The sequence below is a fragment of the Arachis ipaensis genome, chromosome B3 (assembly GCF_059453495.1).
Source record: "Arachis ipaensis isolate K30076 ecotype BB chromosome B3, ASM5945349v1, whole genome shotgun sequence".
Lineage (NCBI taxonomy): Eukaryota > Viridiplantae > Streptophyta > Magnoliopsida > Fabales > Fabaceae > Arachis > Arachis ipaensis.
Window position 1 is genome coordinate 20,776,901 of NC_142438.1, and position 11,488 is coordinate 20,788,388.

Below are 11,488 nucleotides of genomic sequence, written 5' to 3' on the forward strand. Positions count from 1 at the left end.
CTGATAAGCATTTCCAGAATATGTCCCTATTACTTGAAAAGGGCCTTCCCAAGTATGGGACCATTTGCCAAGAAATTTCGATTTCTTTTCCATTGGCAAAATGACTTTCAAAACCAACTCGCCTATATCAAAAGACTTTTCCTTAATTCGACGATTATAACTTCGAGCAATAATTTCTTTTTGTCGAACTACATTTTCAAGTGCCAAGATCCGCTCCGAATCTAACTCATTCAACTCATCGAACATTGCATTCCAATAATCATCAACTGGCAAATCATTCTGCTTCGATATCCTTAAAGTATTTAGATTTATCTCTAATGGCAACACTGCATCATGACCATACACCAATTTGTATGGTGAAGTACCTGTTGAACCTCTTGGTGAATTTCGATAAGCCCACAGTACATGGCTTAAAGTTTGATGCCACGTTCGAGGCTTATTCCCGATATGCTTTTTTATCAAACTTATCAGAATTTTATTGGCTGCCTCTACTTGCCTATTAGCCTGCGCATAATAAGGGATTGAGGTAACCATATTAATATTCCTCGAGACTGCAAAATTCTTAATTCGCTGGCCAGTAAACATAGTTCCTTGATCAGTACTTAATGTCTGAGGAATTCCAAATCGATGAATAATATATTCCTCGATAAAATCTATTATTTCATTTTGACTAACTTCTATCAGGGGAATTGCTTTGACCCATTTGTGAAATAATCAATTGCTACCAAGATAAACTTGTGTTGTCTCGATGAAGGAGGGTGAATCAACCCAATCAAATCTAAAGTCCAGCCTCTAAATGGCCATGGTTTTATTACTGAATGCAGCTCAGATGCAGGGACCTGCTGTATCGAGCCATGCAATTGATATTCTTGACATGCTTTTGCATAATCGATGCAATCTTTTACCATAGATGGCCAGTACACGTGATTGTGATATAACACCCATTTCATTTTCTTTCCAGACTGATGGGCACTGCATATCCCATTATGGACTTCACCTAAAGCAACATTTTGATCTTCTTGGCCTAAATATTTTAATAAACTCCCATCGATCCCTTTCTTATATAACTCACCAGCCATTAAGACAAAATTTATTGCTCGATATTTCATCTTTCTATCAACTGGAATATTAGGATCCTTCAAATACTGAGCAATAGGCTTCCTCCAATTGTTATCTTCCCATTCATCTATGCATAAGACTTCTCTTTCACTTGCTGGTACTAAAATCTGATGAACACCGGCCAATTTCTTAAGAATTTCTGGACCAATTTTATATCTCCAAGCAATTTGGGCTAATTCATTAGCAATTTCATTATGAATCCTTGGAATGTGAACTAAAGAAACTCTTCGAAAAGAAGTTAACAACTCCCAAGCAGTTGTCAAATACTTTTGTAACCTCTCATTATTGCACTTAAATTCCTTTGGTAACTGCTTCAAAACCAACTGGGAGTCCCCTAATATCTGGACTTCCAGAACTCCTTTATTAATTAATATTTCGAGGCCTAAAATCAAAGCTTTGTATTCTACCTCATTATTCGAACAAAGATATTTTAATTTGAATAAAAATTTCGATGGAATCCCTCTGGTGAAACAATTAGAATTCTAACTTCTGCGCCATCTTTATACTTCGATCCATCGAAATACAACTTCCAATAATCGATTTTCACCTCGATTACATTTTCTCCCTGGTCATTCAGATCTTTCGAGTTATCCACAAGAAAATCTGCAATGACCTGGCCTTTTACAGCCTTGGTTGAGACATAATGTAGATCAAACTCTGTTAGTGCTGACATCCACTTACCTAGCCGCCCGCGTAACATTGGGAAGCTTAACAGATATTTGATTAAATCGGTTTGTGCGATGACTTTTACCGATTTAGCCACCATATAACATTTTAATTTTATACAAGCATGATACAGAGACAAACACAATTTCTCTATCGGAAAATACCTTGTTTTGATATCAGTTAGAACTCGACTAAGGTAGTAAACAGCCCGCTCATGCCCGTTCTCATCATCTTGGGCTAACATGCACCCAATGGTGTTAATAGATGCTGCAATGTATAATTTCAAAGACTCATGCGGACGAACATTCGCCATAATCGGAGCCTTAGACAAATAAGCCTTAATCGAATCAAACGCTAATTGATGCTCCTTTCTCCATTCAAACTGTGAGTCATTCTTTAACTTTACTAAAGGGGCGAACACACGAGTTCGATTAGAAAGATTCGAAATGAATCTTCGAAGATAATTCACCTTGCCCAAAAAGGACTGCACTTCTTTCTTCGATTTAGGTGCAGATAATGCTAATATTGCATTTGCTTTATTTTTATCAATTGCAATCCCTTTTTTATGAACAACGAAGCCCAAAAAATTTTCAGCCAATACACCGAAAGCACATTTTAATGGATTTATTTTTAATCCCTTCTTCCTCATGGTAACAAAACGTCTGTCTCAAGTGGTCGATGTGTTGACTCACTGAAGTCGATTTGACCATGACGTCTGATGGGAAGCAGAAGCTGATGAATTAAAAAATTATTAAAATTGATACGTTACAAGTATAGTTCTTAATTCACCGAAAATCTGCCTATCAATTTAGAAATGTGTCACAAAGAGTTTAAATCAAAATTACTGGGAGTTTTAAGTCACAGGTCGTCTCCCAACGAGTTGCAGAGAAGGGTGCTATCTTATTAATCAGAGGTTCGAAGAAATTGAGGTAAGTAAATTGGAATGTAAACTGAGGGAAATTAAATGATATGAATAAAAGCCTTGACTGGGAATTGATTAGTTAGAATCTCTATCATTGATGGAGTGATTTTTAAGATTGATTTATAATTAACGGTTACTCTGTTTAGTTATCCTTTACTAGGTAAGGGAAAGTCAAACAAGTTGGATTACTAGATCCGTTCACGAGTTACAACCCACTTAGTTTAAAGGGATTGACGTTGGTGACAGGATAGCAATTCAACAATTAACCCAATTACAAATTTTCTTTCAATCCTTCCAACTCAAGAGTTCCTTTTCAATCAATTCCCCATCAAGTAATGAAACTACTCACGCATTGTAAATAATAAATCCATAACACATAAAAGGGAATTAAAAGAAGACATGATTATTGGAATTGAAATTGAATTAAAAAGAAATAATTCTTGCATTAATTAATCATAAAAGTATCTGAATGACAAAATTGAACATAACAAAGAACATGGAAGAATAAAACCAAGTTAAGAGAACAAACTAGAATGATGAAGTCTTGATGAGGAAATAACTCTTCTCAATGTTCCAATGCTAAGGCCAATTGAAAATTAAAATTCTAAAAACTAGAGAGAAGAAAAAACCTAAGAGAGTGAAAAACTAGATCTAAAACTACTAAATGAATGTGTGTGTTGTTTCTACATATTCTCTGACTCTAGTCTGCTGTTTCGGGCCAAAAACTGGGCCGAAATAAGGTCCAAAATCGCCCCCAGCGAATTCTGCAGATTATACAGATCGCACATGTCACGCGATCGCGTCATCCATGCGGACGCGTCGCTTGCGCTTTTTCCTCTCCACGCATTCGCGTCGTCCACGCTACCGCGTCACTTGCGCTTTCCAATCCGCGCGGCCGCGTCACTGCGATTTGCGCTCCTTCGCGCGGTCGCGTGAGCCATGCGACCGCGTCACTTCTCGCTGGTTATCTCCTCAAATTCTTGTGTTCCTTCCATTTTTGCTAGCTTCCTCTCCAATCTCCATCTCATTCATGCCCTATAAAGCCTGAAACACTTGACACACAGATCACGGAATCGAATGGAATAAAGGAGAATTAAAATTAAATAATTAGAGTCTCTAGGAAGCAATTTTCAAATATGTACTAAATTTAGGAAGGAAATCTAAATGCATGCTAAATTGATGAATAAGTGGGTAAGGATCATGACAAAACCACACAATTAAACACAATATAAACTATAAAATAGTGGTTTATCAACGTCATCAATATAAACTTCCATAAATTTTCCAATAAACTCATGGAAAATAGCATTCATTGCTCACTAATATGTTGCACCAGCATTTTTCAAACCAAAGGGCATAACCACCCACTCATAAGTGCCTAACGCCCCAGGACAACGAAAAGCAGTTTTAGACACATCATCTTCTGCAATGAAGATTTGGTTATACCCTGAATAACCGTCCATAAAACTAAATATTTCATTTTCTGCTACAGAATCAATTAACATATTTACAATTGGCATAAAGTATTCATCTTTTGGAGTAGCATTATTCAAATCTCGAAAATCAATACATACTCTTAACTTCCCATTTTTTTCATCACCGGAACAATATTCGAAACTCACTCAACATAGCGTGCAGTTCGAATAAACTTCACCTTAATCAAGCGTTCCATTTCTTCTTTAATTTTTTCATTGATTTTTGGAGCATAACGTCTTGGAGTTTGCTTTACAGGTCTAGCATTCGGTTTTAATGCTAATCGATGTTCCACAAGTGAACGATCGAGACCAGGAATCTCATGATAATCCCAAGCAAAAAACTCATGTAAAAGATTATAGAGTTCAGTTCGAAAAGGATCGACAATATCTTTCATATATATGTAATTCGAACATTATCAAGAGTCCCCAGATTTACTTCCTCTAAAGGATCTTGAGATTCGAACCCTTTATAATAATCATCATCCTTTACCGAATATTTCTCAAAACCCAGTGGTTCTAGATCATAGATGCAATCAAAAGTGAAATCAATAATATCATCAGAAATATAAGGAACTAAATTATTTATTTCATTAACATTACTTCGATTTTCAACACAATGCGCTTCTGCTATCAAGTCAGCCATTAGATTCGAAGCATTACTTTCATTACATATATTTGAAATATCTAAACCAGAACAAGACTCGACTGATGAAATCGAGTTGATACAATGATAATTAGAAAAACTAACAATCCTATGTGATTCAACTTCATCAGAAGAACCATCTTTATTTTCTACAAGATGAGAATTACTTAAATAATTACGTAAAGTTACCAGGTAATCGGAAACTCCCTCAACCTGGTCCATAGGTCAACCCTCAAAAGATCTTCAAGACAGACAGTCCCAACCAGTTAGTTCAAACCCCAACTCTGGGTAACGCAACTTTACTGAGATGCCTTCTGAGGACAGGTAGCAACCTTCACAATTATAAGAATTTAGTATCCGATTAATGTTTAAAGGTTTCAATTTAGGATTGTACATCCTGAAATCAACATGCAGTTGTTCAACATAAAGGTTCAAATCTGCCTTGACGACTTTAGGCTTGCCATCCTTTGTCCACAGAAGAATACTTTGATGCATAGTAGAGGGTACTGCACCTACACCATGGATCTAATCTCGCCCCAATAAAGCATTATAGCTAGTCCTCGATGGAACCACCACAAACACAGTGTTGCGCTTAGATGAGCCAACCTTCACAGTTAGAGTAACCAGCCCTTTTGCCAGAGTCGAAGTCCCACTAAAATCTGTCACAGCGATATTTGTGGGGACTAAATCATCAGGATGCTTACCCACCTTTATTAACATCCTTTCAGGCAACAAACTAATTGCCACACCACCATCGATTAAGACTTTGTTTACCTTTATTCCACTCAAAGTAATAGTTATATGGAGCGGGCGGAGACGAGACATTTGTTTTTCGGTAGGCCAAAGGAAATACCCCGGCTCATCTTCGATTTGAATGAAGGAAAATACTTCCTCATCCTCCACATCATAATCTTCATTCGGGCCACCTTTATACTCCCCCAAATATTCAGTTGGAATGATCGAAATCGTCCCAATCATGTCATCATCCCCTTCATCAAAGTACTCTTCATCAACATCAACTTCTTTGTTCTTATCGATTCCTGAGGCTTGAGCAATTGCCTTGCCTTTTTCTATCTTTACGGGAAATGGAATTCCTTTCTGGCAAGTCTCTCCATCAGATGGAAAGACAATTCGAGAATGCACAGAGGGCGTTGCCCCCTTGCTCACCTCCACCTGAGGCTTCTTATGCTGATTGGAATTTCTCCTGCCTCCTTTGCCTCTCGGATACCCCCTAGCCCGACCACGATAATAGGGGTATTGGTTTCGAGGAGGACCCCGATGTCCCCATTGTGGGTTACATCGATACAGATGATCTCTTTTCTGAAATTTCTGACAGTTTCGAATTCACTGAACACCTATGGCCTGAGATCGGCTTAAAGGTGCAACAGAACTTTGTTGAGGGGTCTTAGAACACTGACCCTCGATGCGCCGAATTGGTTGCCTCTGGCGCGCTTGCTCTTCTCTGTGAGCTAATTCTTTCTTCATTCTCTCCTTCTCAAAGATTGCCGCTACTTCGGCATCAAACACGGCATTACACCGTGGACACAAGGATACATCACGGTCTTTAATTTTTTGCTGAACTAGAAAGTCTAACAAGCCATCCCCTGCCCTGGATACACAGATCTCACTTGTGACTCAAAATCATCAAGAGCCACATCAAAGTCATACGACATGCCAACCATGTTTACTCCAAAGCATGGCTCGATAAAGCTGGCATCAACATCGAAGGGATTAGTGTCAACCTTCATTTCTTTCTTGCCATCATCGAATTTCAACCGTCCCTCTATTATTGCTTCCTGAATTAAGTCCCTAAAATGAACACAGCTATTAGTCGAATGACTTGTTGCTTGGTGAAACTTACAATAAGGCTTTCCTTTCAAATCTTTCACTGAAAGTAAAGTTCTACCCTCAGGTAGAATTAACTGTTTATCTTTAAGCAACACATCGAAAATCTGACCAGATTTCGAAATATCAAAACTATATTTCTTTCCACTTTTCAGTTTTGAATCATTCGGCCTTTCACTCATAGGAAGCTTTTTGAGTAAAGAACAGACGTATGGAGGGCCTTTCTTAAGTTCGGCCAAATTGACCTCTGTTTCAAAATCAATTTTTTCCTCTGAGGACTCCATAGTTACATAAGCAACTTTTTCTTTTGGAGTAAAAGGTTTACTCTTTGATTGTTGCTCACTCCTATACTTCTCTTTCTACTTTTTCATAAGTTCAGTCTGACAAACTTTTTCAGCCAAATGGGCTAAATCAGGGATATGCACATTAAGCAACTTTCTGCGTATATAGAAACCTAACCCCATGGTTGCTATTTTCACCACTTTACTCTCAGGTAATGAAACGTAGCATCTACTCCTAGCATTTTTGAAACGTATTATGTAATCATCAATAGTTTCACCATCTTCACGTTTCAAGGTTACTAGATCAGTAACTGCTACATTCATTTTCCCTCGATAGAACTGAGCGTGAAAAGTAGTCTCTAACTGATTCCATGTTGTCACCGAATTTGGTGTAAGATTCAAAAACCAAGTAAATGCATTCTTCGTTGACGAAGAAGGAAAAACTTCATTTTCAAATTTTCATCATTAGCCAAGTTTTCGATCTCAACCTATCGAGCAACATGTTCAGTAGTTGATTCTCCAACTTCCCCAGTAAACTTTGTAATTATCTTTGGACTTTTCACCCCTCTTGGCACTTCAGCCATTTGAACAACTTGGGGAAAAGAAGACACAAAGTGGGGTTGATTCATAAAACCAACATTCAGACCAACTCGATTAAGAACTTCTTCCACAATTCTGGTGACCAGATAACATTCACCGCCATGATTAACACGTAATCTGGCTAAAAAGTCATTAGCATTGTGCCCATGAGGTACTATATGAGGATTTTCTCCATTAAAAACATTATTTTCATTTTGGAATTCATTCTCAAATCCTTCATTGTTTCCTCTAGCAGTATGCCCTTCACCCTCATCATAATCAACGATTCGAGCAATTCGTTTGACTTGTCTAGCAAGGCGTTCGAATTTCGATTCATGATCAGCCATCATAGGGTTCAGAATTGTAGTCATTTGTTGAGTCAACGAATTGACCAAGTCATGATGACTTTCTTCTACTTGTTGTCGATATACTGCCATTGAATTTGCAGCATTCGAAGTAGAACCCACATTATAATCACGAGAATACTCGAAATGTTGTTGTGGATTTTGAGAGTTACTTCCTCCACTTATATTCCCAAAATGAATAGGCGGGATGAAACCACCCACTGGTGGGGTATAACCAGGAGAAAGACCATACGGGGGCCAACCAACGGTTAATGGAGGCTGGAATGGTGGCAAAGTACCACGTGGACGAGTATTACGTCCAGCATTTCTAGTTTGAACAATCGTAACTGCTATACTCTCTGTTCTGATTGCACCTTCCGAACGTGAAGTCACGTCGGCTTGTTGCACAGACACTGGTATACTATCATTAGTGGATGAACCACCATTCACATTTGATATTTCATCAACCATGTGAATGATCTTGCTACTTCGTAATCGCATACACTGAATGACACCACAAAATACTTATTTGACACACTTCAAAATTTTAAACTGTCCCACCGGGCGTGCCAATTTATTTTGTCAATTTTTTGCAAATCGATGGTGGTTCGATATCTAGTGATCTGGGAGCGAAACCTACTCCTCTATGCAGGTGCCAATTTTCTAAAAGTGCATCAAAGTGTCTTCGATTAGGTAAGTTTTGAAAATAAAAATAAATTTAAATTAATAAATTAATGAAAGAAACAAAAAAGGTAAACTTTTCGAAAAGAAAGTATGCAGAAAACGAAAAGGTTTGCGTTAAAATTGAAAGAAAGAAAATAAAATGCCTATGAATGGGTCAAAGGACTTTGACAAGAAAATTTAAAACGCAGAAATGTAAATTAGACGAAGAAGATAAAGAACACTTGAAAGATAAATCTGCTTGAAAGGTAAAGTTACAAGATAAATTGAAAGAAAGAAAATATGGAAGAACCCTATAGAAAAGTTACTCGATCGCAGACTCAGGAATTCTCTGGGATGTGAGTGTGCATGAGTGTTTTCTAAGTAAAAGTTCCAATCCTAATTCCCTAAGACTTCCTAGTATTTATAATCTACTTTTAGTACCTGACAATTAATTACAATTAATTACAATTAATTACAAAATTACAACTTTGAATGCATTCTCCTTGGTAACCGTTCCCGCCTTAACGTTTCCCATGATTACCTCGCGTGATAGAAGCCTCTAACTTATCCACTACCATAGTCTACTCGAATCACTTATTCGAATAACTTATTTCGATTACTTGACTCGAGTACCTTGTTCGATTTGACTTGCTCAATTTATCGAAAGGTCTTGAAATCAAATCCGTGTCGAGAACCTCCGTCTAATGCTTGCGCGTGTATCCTTTCGAAAAACTGCTTATGTCTTCGAACCGCTTACCTTCATCAAAAATATTTTTTCGATCAACAAAAATATATACAAAAATTAACAATTATATAATTTTTAATTATATATTTTTTATTTTTTTATTTTTTTGTTATTAATTTTATTTTATACTCTCATATATGTGTTTAAGTTGTATGACTTATTTCTTAAAATAAAGATGATTTTATTGACAGATATTATTAAAAATAATTTTATTAAAGTTAAAAATTTTAAAAAATAGTAAAAAAATTATGTTATAATTTGACTATTTTTATTTGTATTTTATTTTTTATATTATTTTTAATTAAGTTTATTAATTTTTTATAAAAAAAGTTACCATCCACACCATAAAGCCAGATAAACTAGGAGATAATACTCAATTTGGTCCCTCAACTTGCATGTGAACCTCAATTTAGTCTCTGACACTATTTAGTCTCCAAACTGTGTGAATGTGACTAATGTTAGTCACTGGGATAATTTTTGATACACAAAAATGGAACGCTAATGTAGATCGTTGGATGCCACATTAGACCTGTAGAACGACGTCGTTTTTGTTTTGTTTTGGCATTCAAATAGTCTAAAAAAATATTGTAAGTGGTATTTATTGAAACTTTTTCTCATAAAGTAAGTGATCCGGCATTGTTTTTGAGTTATTTGAGCGCGAAAACCAAAATGATCTCATTTTACAAGTTCTAGCATGATATTTGGTTATTCATGTCGCGCTTTATTAACGTTTTGTGTCGAAAATTGTCTCAAGGACTAATGTGAGTCATATTTATAAAGTTTGGAGACTAAAAAAGGACAATTAAAACTTCAGAAATTAAATTGAGGCTCACATACAAATTTAAGGACCAAATTGAATATTAACTGATAAACTAGCATTTTAAGGCTTGGTTTGGTAAAGTTTTTCGAAGAGGTGCTTGTGCTTTTTAAAAGCTCAAGCACCTTATTTTGTGTTTGGTAAATAAAAAAGATCATGTGCTTGTACTTGCAGCTTTTAAGAGATCGGGTACTTTTAAAAGCACCTAAGATAGAGCTTTTCAATTGGCTTGTGCTTTTCAAAATTTAAAAGTCTAATATAACCTCACATGTTAACTAATTTTCTACTTGCATTTATGTCTATTATAGTATTTTTAAATTTTAAAAGCTATTTTACCAAATTTAATTGTTGTTGCTTGTATTTATTAAAAATAATTTTTAATTTAATTTACTTAAATGTTACAACTTTTAAAAAGCCATCTTTTAAAAGTTAACTTTTATAAGTTACTTTTATAAGTATGTTTTATTTTGATAGACAAGCTTATTAGACAGGCTAACGAACTACTTGTTTTGTCACCCTTAATCTCATTTTTCAAGAGATAATAATAATAATATTACAATATTCCTTAAAAATTTATTCGTTCACAAAAATATTTTTAAAAATGGATGCAATAAAAATACTCTCCAAAAATTTAAAACACTGCTAAACATATTTTAACATAAAACAAATTATAGAAACGAACTTACATTATGTCGATCTATAGACTGATTTAGTAAAGATTTTTATTTTTTTGAAATAGCTTATAATAATTAGATTTTAAAAGAGAGTTTTCTAAGAATGGTAGGTAAATCAAACTAAAAATAATATTTAATAAATATATAGAATAATAATTATGTTTAGTAAAATAATTTTTAAAATTTAAATATAATTATAAATTTAAATATTTATTAATATATAAAGTAATATTAAATTTTTTAATTTTAATAAAATTAATAAAGATAAACTAATTTTAAAAAAATTCTTTTACGTATTTTTAAAAGTAACAAGAAAGTCAATAACCCAATCATCAAAGAATTTCATTTGTAAAATACGGACAACTAACGAGGTATTCTTTTTCTTAGTCATGTGCTTTCATTTTTTTTGTAGTACAATCCACTCCAGCTATTGGTACCCCATATGAGAGTGTTATCAGATTAATATTTGTTGCTGGCAGCACCTGTTCTGTAAGTGGTTGCATTGTTGATATATGTTGTGGACCTGAGGTTGCAACTACTGGTTCCTGCACCTGTGCATGAGGTGGGTGTGCAGCACGCTCTCTAGTTGTTTCACTTGTTGATAAAGTAGCTAGTTTAGCTAGAAGTTTTTCATGTCTTTTGGCTACCTCTTCTTTTTTCTGCAGGTAGGGGGTGGCAACACTACCCGAACTCGCGGGTACCCACCCCGCCCCTA